At 37.4% G+C, this 15,737-nt stretch overlaps 1 long non-coding RNA gene across 1 annotated transcript in view; it reads left to right on the forward strand.

Moving 5' to 3' along the window:
- Positions 1-324: 324 nt before the first annotated feature.
- The window catches only part of LOC119874681, a 37,528-nt gene continuing 22,115 nt past the window's right edge, over positions 325-15,737 (forward strand). The window contains exon 1 of the long non-coding RNA XR_005371666.1: positions 325-1,109. This is a non-coding gene — a long non-coding RNA (uncharacterized LOC119874681). The remainder of the gene's footprint in view (positions 1,110-15,737) is intronic.

Raw genomic sequence — 15,737 nt, forward strand, 5'->3', positions numbered from 1 at the left:
GACAATGATAAGAGGACAGAGGAGTCTCTAGGTCATGGTGAGTGGAAAAGATTTAAGTTGCTGTTTCTCACTGATGAGAACAAGAGAGAAGAGTGTGGCTGACCCTTGTTTCCAGAGGAAACAACAATATAACCAGTGCAGAGCTCTGTGAGCTTTCTTACCACTAAGAAAGTGTTATTTAGCACAGAGAATATTTTATATCTACTTTCCTTCTCTAAAGCCAGTTACATTTGTGATAGCTTTAAAGCCACCCCCTTGTGTTTTCTCAGTTTACGGGAAATAATAGCACATAGAACACTGTGCCTGGAAGAAAAAAGAAGCAACTATTCTTTGATTATTTTTAATAATAGAACCCTTATTTTGTGTTCATATGAAGGAGTGATAACAGTTCTGGGAGTTTGACCTTCCACCCAATTCAAAGGTTAAACATTGTTGATCTGAGCTACTGATGAAGACTGGATGATTATTCTCAATTCTTGACCTTATTCCAATACGAGAGTTACACAACCATACCCTTTACTGTGGGACTTTACAGTAGTAGGAGGAGATTGCTTCCCACCAAGCTGACCTTAATCTGCTCTGTGTGACTTGTCTTGCTAATGAGGGCAAAAGGCATCATGCATGCCAGGTATTATCAGGAGGCTTAAATGAGCCTGCCTGTGTGGTTTGGGCTGCCCTTCCTGGGGACTCCACCTGCCACCGTTAGAAAAGCAGATGCCCATCAACCAGTAGCTCCAAAATGCCATAAATGTGCGGAGGACCTTTGCCTGACCTGCAATGACTCTGAAGGAAAAGCCACATCATCTGACCTGTGGTCCTGTGAATGAGAAAGACCTCAGAGCAGAAGTCACTGAAATATTGGGGTTGTTTGTTTCCCACCATTACTGCGGCAGAAATCTGACTTCTTCATTCATCATGGCAACGTTATCCTCCTAGCCAGCGGTTGGTGTAAGCCTGAACACATAATGCTATTCTCCACCTGCTGGGAAGTGTGCAGGGAAATTGGCTCGGGGGAACCTTTCCCCATGAAGAAGATTAACATCAAGAAATGATGATTTCTTATCCCTGTCTGTGTGGTCATCTAGCCACCATCTCACTACCGTGAACAGGTAATGCAGAGCCCCAAAGCTAGCACCCTGGGGATGATTTGGGCAGGGGGGGTGGAGGGATGGAAAGAACCTGTGTCTTTAATAATACTGAAGCATTAGTGAAATGATCAGTTTTGTTAAGTCTGGGAATATCATGAAGTGAGGATCTGATGCTTGCTACCAAGAATATCTTAAATGAAGCGAGTATTAGGTACACATAATTTTGTGTTTAGTCCTACAGAGCTAAGGGAGTGACAAAAAAGCTTTCTGTAAAGGGTCAAATATTAAATATTTAAATATTTCAGGCTGTATGGGACGCATGTTTTCTGTTGCGGTTACTCAACTCCACCACTGTAGTCCATCAATAGTATATAATATATATAATCATAATAATAATATGGACCATTGTAGTCCACAAATATATAAATAATGTATAAATGGTGTGCATGTTTTACAATAAAACTTTATTCACCAAAACAGACGGTAGCAGCTGGATGTAGCCCTATGGGATATAGTTTGCTGGCCACTATGAACTTAGAGATAATGTAAACTGCAATGATAATCTGTTACTTGGCACGTATTACAGAGAGATTTTATTTGGATGAAGAATAGTAGGCTCAATGGGACGATATACACTCAGCTTTCCTCAGGGAAGAGTATACCCAATTATCCAAAACTGACATTAAAAAAACAACACTAGTTCAATTACTGGTTGTCTTTTTAGGGTAGTAGTTTTGTTAGAGAGGACATCTGCTTCTGGCGATATGGAGATGTAGAAACTCTCAGATCATTTAAAATACTGAACAACTAGATCTTACATTAATAAGCAACATTAATACTTCTTGTTATAGTCATGTTGGAAGGAAATAAAAAATACTCTAGGGAAAAACAAATAAAAAAATACCCCAAGCTACCAAAAATGAGTAAATGGATGAATGCATCAAAACATGCAAACAACACACTGAGACCAGAGCTGGTGCGATGAGGACAGAAGGAGACACAGAAGCCCTGTGATCAATGGTTATCCTGACCCAGTGACAAGGTGGGGAAGCTGAGCCTCATAACCCTGAGTGTTACTCTCAAGGTGGTCTACTTTGCTTCAAGCCTTGCTTCTCCTGAATCCAACTGGAAGCAGACAAAATTTCTTCCCTTTTAGGCTGAAAACAAAAATCATTACTTAAAAATCATCAACTTTGGGGCACCTGGGTGGCTCAGTCGGTTGAGCATCTGCCTTCAGCTCAGGTCATGATGCCTCGGTCTTCGGATACAGTTCCACATTAGGCTCCCTGCTCAGCAGGGTGTTTGCTTCTCTCTCTCCCTCAGCCCTTCTCTCCCCTTATTCTCTCTCTCTTTCTCTCTCTTTCAAATGAATAAATAAAATCTTTTGAAAAATAAAAAATAAAATCACCAACTTCCCAACACCAAAGTTTAAAGCAAGAAGGAAGTGAAACTTCATCTTTAAAATGATTTGTAAAAAATGACAGTCTGATCAGAAATTATTTTTCATGAATGATAATAAAATGAGCTTGTTTTCAGAATAAAGTCAAGATGCTTGACAGCAGATGGACCTTCTAAGGTATATGCCTCAAGAGGGAAAGACATCATTATACCAGGAGTGTATGATAAGATAAAAGAAACAGGAGCAAATGACATATTAACATTCTTACAAATTAAACATTGTATCTAATGCATTTAATGTATAAAGTCTAGAAACTAAAGAACTATACTATTAGATGAAAGTGTAGGTTAGAAGAGAAATAAAATAAGTAAACTTTTTAAAAGTTGGAGGGAGAAAAAAACAAAGAACAATGACATAGGTCAGTGTAGAGTATACATCCCCAAAACAGAAAATAAATATTAAAAATGGAAAGGAATCATGAAAACAAATTTTTAAAGCCTAAGATAATAGATCAAGAAAAAAATGTCACAAATAAATTAGACATAAAACAGACCGAACTATAGCAGAAATTTAAAAGATAGAGAATATTATGAGCTGCTTTTTGTCAATAAATATGAAATTTTAATGAAAATAACCTTTCTAGAAAAATAAACTGCTATTTAACCTCTCTAAAAGTTATAGGTCAAATCTGACTTTCATTTTTGGTTAACTTGAGTTTACTCATAACTTTAAAGAAACTTAACTTTTTTTAAAGCCTATGGAAGTACAACTGACAAAACTATAATATATTAAAGGTCTACAACCTGATGGTTTGATGTACATATACATTATGAAATGATGTAGTCAGTTTGTATACAAAAAGGGAAATAAAGGGACACCTGGGTGGCTCAGCGGTTGAGCATCTGCCTTTGGCTCAGGGCATGATCTTGGAGTCCTGGGATCGAGTCCTACATCGGGCTCCCTGCATGGAGCCTGCTTCTCCCTCTGCTTGTGTCTCTGCCTTTCTCTCTCTGTGTCTCTCATGAATAAATAAATAAAATCTTTTTTTTTTTTTTTTAAATAAAATCTTTAAAAAATGGAAATAAAGTTTATCTAAAACCCTTAAAATACATAGATGGAGAACACCGCAACATTATTGGATAGGATATTTTACAGCTGTACTTATGTCAGTTTCTCTAAAACTGATTCACAGATTTAATGCAATTTCTTTAAAAAAAAAAAAAACACTTCTTTTTGTGCAACTTTTAACACACTGATTTTAAAATGTGTATGAAAGAGTAAGGACAAGTGGTGAGATATGAATGAAGAAGGAAAACTGTGAGAGGAAACTTGCCTTACCCATTAGCAGCATTTACTGTTATTCACAGAATAATAAATACTATGGGAACACATAGAGACACTCTGACCAATGGGAAAAATGGAGCTACGTAGACAGCCCCAGCCTTCCAGAACTGTGAAATAGGAGATGGCATCCAGGAACGTAGGAAAGGAAGCTATCTATGATGAGCACGGAGACCGGTTGCCCACCATATGGACTCATGAAGTGGGGTCCTGTCCTGATGACCTATAATATGAATCTGACTCCATATTTGATGTTTCCCTGCTGACAGTTTTCACCCCCGACCCTCCTATTCCTCTTGCCCCACATGTGGGTGGGATGTTCACACACACAGAGCCTGGGCAGGGAGAAAGTTCAGCGTGGCTCACACTCTAACCAACTTAAGACACCCCAAACCATTGCCTTTCTGGTCCTGTCAAGACACAGTTTGGGCCTGCTCAGGAACCACCCCGCTCATTATGCAAGTATAATAAGCCAAGCCGTATGAGAAAAATATTAAAATCAAACTTATGTAAAATTTTCAAAAGATATGAATAAACAGGCATAAAAGAGAAACCACAAAGGATATATGTTTTATATTTAAAATTATATATACCAATTAGGTAAATTTTTGCTCACTTTTATCAGTAATCAGAAAATACAAATTTGGGATCCCTGGGTGGCTCAGTGGTTTAGCGCCTGCCTTTGGCCCAGGGCATGATCCTGGAGGCCCGGGATCAAGCCCCACATCGGGCTCCCTGCACGGAGCCTGCTTCTCCCTCTGTCTGTGTCTCTGCCTCTCTCTGTGTTTCTCATGAAAAAAAAAAAAAAAATCTTAAAAAAAAAAAGAAAATACAAATTAAAGTAACCTTGAGGTACAATTTTATATCTATTAAATATCCAAAATTAAGAAAACTGAAAATACTGGGGTTCCTGGGTGTCTTAGTTAAGTATCTGCTGTTTACTCAGGTCATGATCTCAGGGTCCTCGGATCCAGCCCTGCTTTGGACTCCCTGCTCAGCGGAGAGCCTGCTTCTCCCTTTGCCTCTGCCCCTGCCCCCTGCCCACGCACTCTCTCTCTCTCTCTCTCTCTCTCTCAAATAAATAAATAAAATTTTAATTAAAAAAAAAACTGAAAAAAAAACAAGTGTTGAAGGTACATAAATGAACCAGAAGTCCTAAATCCTCTTAAGAAAGGCCTAAGTAGATACAGCCACATTGGAAAGCAAAACAGAATTATCCTTAAAGTCAGATATTCATGCACACCAGAATAACAAATTTCCAATGCTAGGTTTATCCCCTAAGAAACATTAGTAATGTGTGAAATACAAGATCTACACAAAAATGTTTTGAGCAGAATCGTTCATAATGAAAAACAAAATCAACTGAGAACAAAAATATTATTCAACAGAAAAATGTATACACTATGGTCCATGCCCGGGGTTAAATTTTACAGTAGTGAAAAGGAATGTCCCACAGCTACACACAACATAGGCGACTCTCCAAGATGTAATATGCAGTGAAAAAATTCTAATCTAGGAAATTATCCAGATAGAGTATGATTCAATTATTATATAGATTAAAAGTAAAACTAATAACATTTTATGTAGGAATACGTACATATGCAATAAAATTGTGTTTTTCATTGACACTACAAATTAAACACAAATTTCAGGACAGTGGTTATCTTTTGAGGGAGTCAGAGAATGAAGAACACAGAGGAAATGCAATAATTCTGGCTCTGAGGTTGAGCATTGATTTTTATCACTCATTTTTAGATTGTGTTCTATTACATATAAAACATTCTCATTAGCATGTATCAGATAACATTGAAAATAAAAAAATGAGTGCAAAAAATAAGAAAACTAAAAGATTTTATTGGGAAGAATGGGTGGGGTGTAGATTTATTGGTTCTAACAAAAAAGATTAAAATTATGAGAGATTAGAAAATGAACCAATTCTCTAGTTTCAACATCTAGTAAATTTTTAAAATGTGGAACATCTTAAAATGGTTTCGTACATTAACTTCTATCTTTGTTTTTAAAATATATGTATATATGTATTATTTAGAAGCTAAGACACAAATTATATATATATATATAAACTATACATAGAATTTTTTTGCTTTTATATACATATAAAAGCGAAGTGTAAGATAGTAAACCTAATTTCTGTTTTTGTCCTTTTCCCCCAATGCTACTCAAAACACCCAGCTTCTGTTCACTTCTCTAGGCAACATACACCCAGGTTGGGGCTTAATCTTCGGTCATTGACATGTCATATATAAACAGATTACTTCTATCTCACTTAAAGGCAAACAAAATAAGCTTGGAAGCATGTCATGACAGGGAGCAAAATGAAAATTTTAAGTAGAGGTCACCTTATCCATGACTAATCCCCAAGGATGACAGACCATCTGAAGATGGTGTGCTGTGGCATCTTGTACACAATTTAATGAGTGGATTTTTTTTTTTTTTCCTCATTGGAAATGGAGTTTCTAGGCAGGTGTTCATCCTGAAGATACTATAGTCTTCACGGTTGTGTTGCTTTTCGTTATTGCTGGGTACCTGTTGTCCTGTGGGTGTTGTTGTCCTGTGGGTGTTATGCTCCTACAACTTCTTCCTTTCTTTTTGGCCTTCTGCTTCAGGATCACAATGGAGAAATTCTTTTAGAAGTCTCAATAAAGTCTATTTTTTTTTCTTACTCTGAATCACCAACCAAGGTATACTCAAAAGGAGAGACTTTCTTCTATTTGAGCTTCTGCCCACCAGAGGAAAAATATCCTAAATTGTTTTCCTCTTTCAGTTTTCATATTGTGGTTCTCTTTCTTTCGATTGAGTAATTAGACTTTTTTTTTCTTCAGTTGGCTCTACCATCAGCCACCGGTGTCTATTCTCTTCTCTCATTCCCACTGGGCCTATCACTTTCCTCCACAAGTCCATCGTCAAGAAACTGCTGGATTACCATACTTTTCCAGCACTCCAACTAAGAATCCTTCACGCAGACCTGCTCTTATTTTCTGCTTCAGTGGCCTTTGTTCAGCATTAATTTAGGAGACTTCAGGGAGAAGTTACCTGTTTGTTCACTTTGCTGCTTGAGTTTACAATATTGTGAGCCACTGAGAAAACCCCACATTTTAGCCATAAAAAGCTGAAACTCAGAATTCTAGCAGCAACCTGATCATCAGCAGGCTAATCATCAACTTGAATTGCATGTCTATTTAAAGCTTACCTAGACCCCATATGGTTTTCTGGGAAAAGAAATGGTAACTAGCAGATTCACTTATTCCTATCTGCCCCTGATGCGTTGTTTGAGCAAAGGATTGGCAAAATTCTGAAATTTCTTTTAGGGTTTGTTTTTCCATCAGCTCCCTTTGAAACTTGGTGTTCGTACTGAATGGTCTTCACAGATCATAATTGGAATCATCGTTGTAATAATAATAACAACCATAGTGAGCACCGTTATCAGCGTCTAATCTTTATCATACTTACGGCCCCTGAAACTACAAAGCACTGTGGAAATTAAACATATTAAACATATTAAGAAATCAGTCCTTCCCTATTTCTCTACATCTTTATCATTATTAGACTATTATTCCCCCTCTTTCCTCAGTCTTCCCATCTTCTTTTTTTAAGTCTCCCCATCTTCAAGCCTAGAGTGACCTTATACACTGGGTTACCAAAGGCAGTCTTGGCGCAATGTACAAACATAATTATGAATAGAGCTTCCTTTTATGTTCACACAATTTCCAGTTTGGGAACACTATGTGATTTCTTTCCTTAAGCCCCAGGGAAGGCCATTCTACCTTTATAAAAGTGCCCTGAAATACTACCAAACTCAAGTTCCATTAAGACAAAATATCCATGGAAGAGGATAAAGATAAATAGGGAAAGAGGATGTTAGGCAGCCAAATAAAACCCTATAACAGAATACTCAAAGTATAACTGGTTTATTTTTTTTAAGATTTTATTTATTTATTCATGAGAGAGAGAGAGAGAGGGGAGAGAGAGAGAGAGAGAGAGAGAGAGAGAGAGAGACAGGCAGAGGGAGAAGCAGGCCCCACAGAGGGAGTCCGACATAGGATTTGATTGCTGGTCTCTAGGATCACGCCCTAGGCGCCAAACCACTGAGCCACTCAGGCATCCCTACAACTGGTTTAAATACACCAAGGTTTATTCTATCAAGGAAAAAGAGGCCCAGTGAAACATATCTGGGTTTGATACTGAAGTTTCTATTCCTCAGAGATCAAGCTCTGTCTAAATAACCATACCAGCATGACTGTCACCCTTGAGGTCACCTTGAGATCCAAAATGACTGCTGAAGCTTCTACCTTCCCACTTGAATTTCAGCCAAAAGGAAAAAAAGATGAAGGGCAGTGAAAGACATATGTTCATAGGAGCACACGTACAATTATTTGACCAAGTACCTATCTGCCTTTTAACGTGCTATTCTTGAATGTCAACCATTGAATGTCTTGCTACCATTGGTCAGAATGTAGTCACACCCAGGGAGAAAGATCACAGCTAAGCACAGAGTTCTCTTTTAGCTGGGCATATTGCATTCTCAATAATGCAGATGTCCTATTGGCATGAAGAGTTGGGAGGTAGATGTAAAATCCAGCTCTAATCTCTGAAAATCCCCTAACGTCCCACAGTACTCTGGAGTGCTTGTAGCACAGCGTCTCTACCACACTCCTTGCTAAACATTTGTGTGAATTATTTTAACCTTACCGTGGCTTACTTCCCTACCGGGGAGACTATGACAACTCACTTCACATGATTGCTTTGAGGGTTGAATTAATATATGTAAAGTAGCCTGAATAGTTCCTGACACGTGCCATCCTATTCCATAAATATGGTTACCACTTCACGGATTCACTTGGAGAGTCCTTCTGTAACTGCCCTTATTACAGTGCCCCATTCAACAATCTGTCTCAGATACAATAGAATACTTAAATTCAGAAGTCTCTATTTAACAATATTTGTTAAGTTTAATAAAGAATGCCCATTAAGTCTCACTTGATTCATTAACATTGCCTCTAAGTCTCGAACCAACACAGGTAGATTAAGAGTTTTCAGAATTTCAGAACGTGGGAAAGCTGGTGTCCAGGGGTATTCCCTTCAAAAGAAGCTGGCAAGCTATCTCCCAAAGGGCCTCAGAGGGTAAAACGTGTCATGCGGGCGAATTTATGCAAGGTTTGGCTCTCATCCTTGCAGGCTCAGACATCTTAATAGCACACAGCAAGACGAGTCTCTCAGGTTGCCTTTCATTAGCCAAATCCACTAGTTCTCATTTAAAATGATAATTGTAACCATAACAGGGACTAATAGTCTCAGATACCCAGACCTACACAGGAAATAACACTTGTCATCAAATGGTATTTGCTGAAGGTTGAATTGAAACAAAATACTGTTAATGTTTAGAACCATGTCCACAAAGGCTTTGGTTTAAAATGGAAAAATAGTAGTTGATGGTAATTGCACTTCACTCCCAGTTCCATAAACAAAACCTGGGTACAAATCTTCCTGGGCTTCCCTTGCGTACCTAGTCTTTTGGCAGACACGCTCTTTCTGTAGACGCCCAATGCATTCAATCAGGCTTCAAGCAAATCTTGTGTATCTAGAAAGCCATTCTGCTATTTACTGCTTTTACCTGCCAAGTATTTTTGTGTGTGGGAGGGGATGTAAAAGTCTACCTGTCAAAGGGGGCACCTCATTCCCTAGCTCATGGAGATTTTTTCACCTAGAACATACAAAACACCATCAGCTCAGGGCACACTTCACCACTATTATAGGGGCAGGAAACCAAGGATAGGGATCTTCCATGGTCCAAACAGCAATAAATAAAAGAACAGACACTAAACTACATCTACCTGATTCCATGCCCTTTTCTCTGATGCTAATGTATTCCTTGAGATTCTTTTCAATACTTGCCTTCACTGCTTATTGCTTAACATCTACCCATGCCGTGTAGCACGCAAAGTTTTACCATTTAACGTACAATCATTTGTCTAGAGGCAAACAGAAAATATGAGCGTTATTTGGCAAGAGTGTGAAATACACTGAATGAATTCTGCACCAAACATTCATCGATCGATGGTTCACAGAGGAAAAACGTACTTTTAATAGCAATGTTTGGTGAGAGGGAGTATTCCTCAAGGAGAGTCACCTCCATAATCATTAGTCCTTGCTTCTCCCCTCACCGTCTGTTTCAGAAAAGCCTATTCACCAGCCGGCCTTCGTCTTGTCTTTGCTGTAACAGCAGCTTTGCATTGTGGCGAGCCAGGTGGTGGCACTAAGATAATGCAGTCCATGTTCACACAACAATAGTACAATCAGGAGTGATTGAAAATTATGGACAGTCCAATTTGTCACAGCTCAGTACAATAGTCCCAGACTGGTATTCAAGCAGCAGGACTGACATAATCAGGATTCCATTTCTTGTGGGCCTATGTAGACAAATTTTCTTGAATAAAATCAACAAATATTGTTGGCATATCTAACTCCATCATAATCACCTAGACTTCAAATATAGCCTTTCATATGGAATCATCATCTATGGGGCCAAAGGTAACAGCAAGTTCGTAGGACCAAGGAATCAGTGTTTTAGAGACACAAAGACCCCAAAAGATTGCCTAACCCAGCCTTTTATGTGACATAGCACATTCTTCTCCAGGGTTTTTAATAAAGAGTCCCTCATTTCCTTTTTTGACACCAACAAGAAATTTATAATAACAGAGAGTAATGAACACTTTCATAAAAGTATAGTTGATAAAATGTTATTTAAAAGCAAAATTTGGAATATACAGAAGAGAATATCTCTGAAAAAAAAAAAAGAGAATATCTACGTTCTGTGTTGTTTGGTTTCTCTAACACAGGGTGTCTCCAGTATGGATTCCCCTCTCTAGCAATGCCTCCAACCACCCCTCATGCGACATTTTAAATCCCTTCACTCTCCCTGAATGCGTACCAGTTTATCAAAGTCTTCTTAAAATATTTTTGCTAAAGGTAAATACAGTTGCCTTTGAACGACACAGAGTTCACTGATATGTGGATTTTTTTTCAGTACTGTAAATGTATTCTTTTTCTTATGACTTTCTTAATAATGTTTTATTTTCCTATGGCTTACTTTAAGAATATGGCATATCATACATATAAGATACAAAATATGTATTCATTACTGTTTATGTCAATTCAGTCAACAGCAGGATTTTAGTAGTTAAGTTTGGGGGAGTCAAAAGTTACAGATGGATTGTCAGATGCTTGGGGTGGGGCTGGTACCTTTAAATCCCCCATTGTTCAAGGGTCAACCGTACATATATCCAGATGTCATCTCCCTCATATTCAAGTGGACTCATCGTGAGCATTGTATATCGATTAATAAAATAGAAAATAGCATTTTCTCTCTCTTGAGGAGAGAGTCAAATGGATCTGTGAAAATAATTAGAATAAGTAATGTATTAGTCGTTTCCTCTGTTTCTACCACTATCTTACGATAGTTCTATGAGATAGGTACTAGTGTTAGACCCACAGTGCAGATCAGGAAACTAATCCCTAATCCACAAGAAGACTCAAGAGATTCGCTGAAGGTAAACCAGCTATCAAGTGATAGAATTCAATCTGGATTTAGACAGGTTCGTGCTAGAGACCCTGCTGGTCACTATTACTCTATAGCAGTAATTATCAAAGGGTGGGCTCTAGACCAGAATCATTAAAACCCTCTAGGAAGTTTTTATTAACCACAGCTGCCACCTCATCATCTAAATTTGGGAGGATAATTGGGAATAATTGGGATTATTATTAGTGTAGACGTGTATACCACCAGGCCCCATTCCCAATCTAAAACAAAACCTCTTGGAGTCTATGGAAATAAGCCTGTCCAGTCATTCTGATATATGACCCAGGTTGAGAGCCACTGATCTGTATAACATGCATAAAGGTTCTTGATGATGCGAGGTGCATATGATCCTAAAAAACAAAAAAAAAAAAAAAAAAAAAAAAAGACTAGAAACAAAGAAACAGGGCTTTTGAACAAAGAGAGTCTGTTCTTATCAGCCATGGACCAGAGAAGATCAGAAAGCCACATACAGTAATGCTGACAACAGATTTTTAAAGAACTAGCTCACCTGCTAGGCCTCTAACATTACCACTTATTCTTAAATAAGAGTTTTTCTCTTGTTGCTAACAGTCATTATCTTTGAAAAACTATCAGGGCCTCTTAAACTGGAAGACTGAACCCTTCCCCCAGTCTCTCTTGATACTAAGATTTGTCTGCTTATACGGAGTTAACAGATTTTTTGTTTCTCTTTTAATGCCTATTTTCTCTGTGGTCATAAAAATTCAGTCTGCAGTTCCACAACTGATTTTGTATCTCCGAAAACTCATGAATGGAAAATGGATTATTTGTCTTAGGCACGGTGTGGATAATAAAAATGAATGCGTTTTCTTGAACTATTTAAATATCTTATTAAATGAAGTCAAGGTCATTATAATCTCTTGGGAAAAATATCTATGGTACTTCTAAAAGACTATTGCTGAATCAATCACCTTGATTATTGGGTTATAATTATTTTATTGTTTATATGAAATTACAATGTGTGGTTATCAGTCCCAGACACAGTAAGTAATAACCATCAACAGCCAATTACAATTTATAGTTTCCATAGGTGCAAAACCAGTCAAAATATATCTAGGTGCACTAATTGGCCCTATAATTTAATAAGACAGTCTCATCAAGACTTTTGTGCACCTGCCAAACTGCTGCCTGTAGCAAGAGTAAAAGTCAACCAGCAATTCCTATTATCATACTTTTCAAGTTACTTGTTTGCTTAAAATTCCCAAATCCAAAAATATCCCTGGGAAGGATGAACATATTTTACTGTTTGGTTTTAATGGTGGGGAAACACACAGAATTAGAGTTCCATGTATATGTAAGATATACTAACAATAATCTCAATTATTCTCAATTATTCCCCCAAATTTAGATGGTGAGGTGGCAGCTGTAGTTAATAAAAATAGCACTTGGTTTTGGAACCAGAAGACCTAGATTGTTTGCCACACACCATCTGTGTGACCTTGGGCAACTTATCCCAACATCTCTGGACTTTATTCCTTCTACATAAATAGTACTACACTTTACCCGTTTACCTCACAAGTATGTGTATGAGAATTCCTTGACATTTATAGGGAACAGGCTATATAAAAGGTAAAATTCAGCTTAAGTCATTTCAACTTAGTTTAATAAAATTACTAACTTATTCACCTTTCTTCTTATGCATCCATTTTCATTCTCCCTTAAATACTGGGAGAATATTTTAAGTTTTAGCTTTCTTTCCTTAGTATGTCATGTTTTCTTTTTAATAGTGCAAAAAGTGAAAGAAAAATCAAACCCAGTCAGGTGACCAAATATAATCACACCTTTCATTTATGTTGTACATTTCTTCTACAATATCTTAGAGATTAGGAAAAAGAAAATTAATACTCAATTAAGGAAATTTTATGAGTAGTTTTTAGTGAAAGAGTATGTTTTTGCCAGTAACACAATCAAAAGATTCTAGATTCTGGTAATAGATTCAAGATCAAAGACTAAAAAATATGTTGCTAAAAGTATTTGCAAGTCAGTGTCAAGCTGCATGGGCCAAAGTGTGCTTTATGATGATTTTGACACAGAATTCAAAGCAAGAGAAAGTCTATTTCCTTTTCTTATATGAAATTATGCTTTATCTGTGTGTTTATAGAAAATATAAGAAAAGTGAAAGAAAATGTAAATTTCCCATCATTCTTTATTGTCTCCATCACTAGATCTTGCACTTAACTGAATTTCTACAGTAGCAATATAAAAAATGAACCTCCAACTTAAACAGACTCTTATCCGACAGATAAATATCTCCATGCACCTTTCTTCCTACCGGAGTGCTCCAAAGCCATAGTTGGGCTGAACAAGAAATAATGAAATAACCTTCATACATTCAAAACCAGCTCCTTCTAGCATCAGAGACTGGGACTTTTCATTCTCCCCAAATCGTACACTTCTCAAAACATTTTTACATAGATACAGGCATTAACCTTTCCTTTATGACACTCTTACTATCATTATCTAAAATTCTTTTTTGAACATCAATTGTGTAAATGGAAAAGGTACTTCCAGTTAATAAAGGGTAACTCTCCTTAGGGAACTGACAACATAATAGAATGTTGTTTGTATTGAAAGTGCAATTCTAGCTGAGGTTTTATTTTTTAAATACCTAATAATCCAAATTATCACAAAGTCGAATCTACTCCCTGGTGGTGTATTAGAAAGCTGTATTCACAAGGGCACTAAGTAAGTTACTATTAGATAAGTTTCTACTCAGCACAGGGCCAAATCTTGTTTTTAATTGACTTGAATTAATATTTTCTTGTGGTGAAAAAGAAACAGAATTCAAACATTTGGAAATTAAAAATACAAACAACATACATTATGTTATTTCATTTTAAAAGAGGATCATGACCTATACATCCACATGGTAAAGGGGCTCACGTGACTAGGAATGGAGACAAACTTGTTCATTACATAACATAATAATTTTGAATCAGTGTACATACAAAGGCAAATGCATATTTTCTAGAAGTAAAAAAGTAGGAATATTGAATGTGTTTTCCGTGGGGAAGTCAAGGATGAGGCTGAAAGAGAAGTGACACCTTCTGCACAGAAAACAAGTAATATGTTGGCTAAAGAGAACTGACTCTGAAATATGAGTTCAGGGATACCTGGGTGGCTCAGTGATTAGTGATTCAGTGTCTGCCTTTGGCTTGGGTTGTGATCCTGGGGTCCTGAGATCAAGTCCTGCATGGGGCTTCCCACGGGGAGCCTGCTTCTCCCTCTGCCTGTGTCTCTGTGTGTCTCTGTGCCTTTCTCCGTGTGTCTCACATGAATGAATGAATCAAATCTTGAAAAGAGTTCAGCTTCATAATCAGAAAATTATTTTTTGTACCTATCACTTATGATTTGTTTACTCCCTCACCAAAAGCAATTATTTCAGGTCTCTGACTAAAAGTTTGGGAAAGAAGAGTCTCTCATTTGAGGATCAGTGGTAGTAGTACTGAGTAGGATCAATGAGTTTCAGCTTCTGAAATGTTATTCTTTCAATATCCAACTGCCATTTCCCAATCCCCCAAATCCCATTTTACCTCCTGGAAGACTAAGGCTGCTCACTGTGTACTGCTGAACTAGGATCTCCTTAAAAACATGGAGTTCATCAAATGTACTGGTTAAAATCCTGTGCTTGGAAACTGATAGATAAAGGTTTAAATTTCTAATACTTACTACCACAATTGATTGAAGATACAGTTGACTGTTGAACAATGCAGGGATTGGGAGTGCCGACCCCCCAAAGTCACCCATGTATATCTTCTGACTCCATCAAAATTTAACTATTTATACCCTACTATTTACCAGAAGCCCTACCAATGACATAAATGGTGAATGAACACACAGTTGCATGTAATGGGCATTATATACTGTATTCTTACAATAGAGTAAATATTAAGAAAATCATAAGGAAGAGAAAGATACATTTATAGGACTGGATATACATTTACTGAAAAAAAAATCTGTGTATAAGTGGATGCACATAATTCAAACCTGTGTTATTTAAGGGTCAAGTGTAGCTAGTTTGGCATTCTAGTTAGAGCAGAGCACTATAGGTGCATCCCTCATAGATGCTCCCTCTGTCCAAAAACGAGGATGCTGTGACATCAATGCAGGGGAGATTAACTAGGTCAGAAAAACAAGTGGGGGTAATATTCAGTGTGGTGTCAAGGATCACAAGGAATAAGGGCAACAGTATCAACAATAAGCTGACCCAGTAACCTGCCCACTCAGGAGCAGGTTTTGGTTTTCAGAAAACTCACAGGATGATCCAATAGAGTAAAGTACTCCAAAGGAGAAATAG

The sequence above is a fragment of the Canis lupus genome, chromosome 16 (genome assembly GCF_011100685.1).
Source record: "Canis lupus familiaris isolate Mischka breed German Shepherd chromosome 16, alternate assembly UU_Cfam_GSD_1.0, whole genome shotgun sequence".
In the NCBI taxonomy this organism is placed as follows: domain Eukaryota; kingdom Metazoa; phylum Chordata; class Mammalia; order Carnivora; family Canidae; genus Canis; species Canis lupus.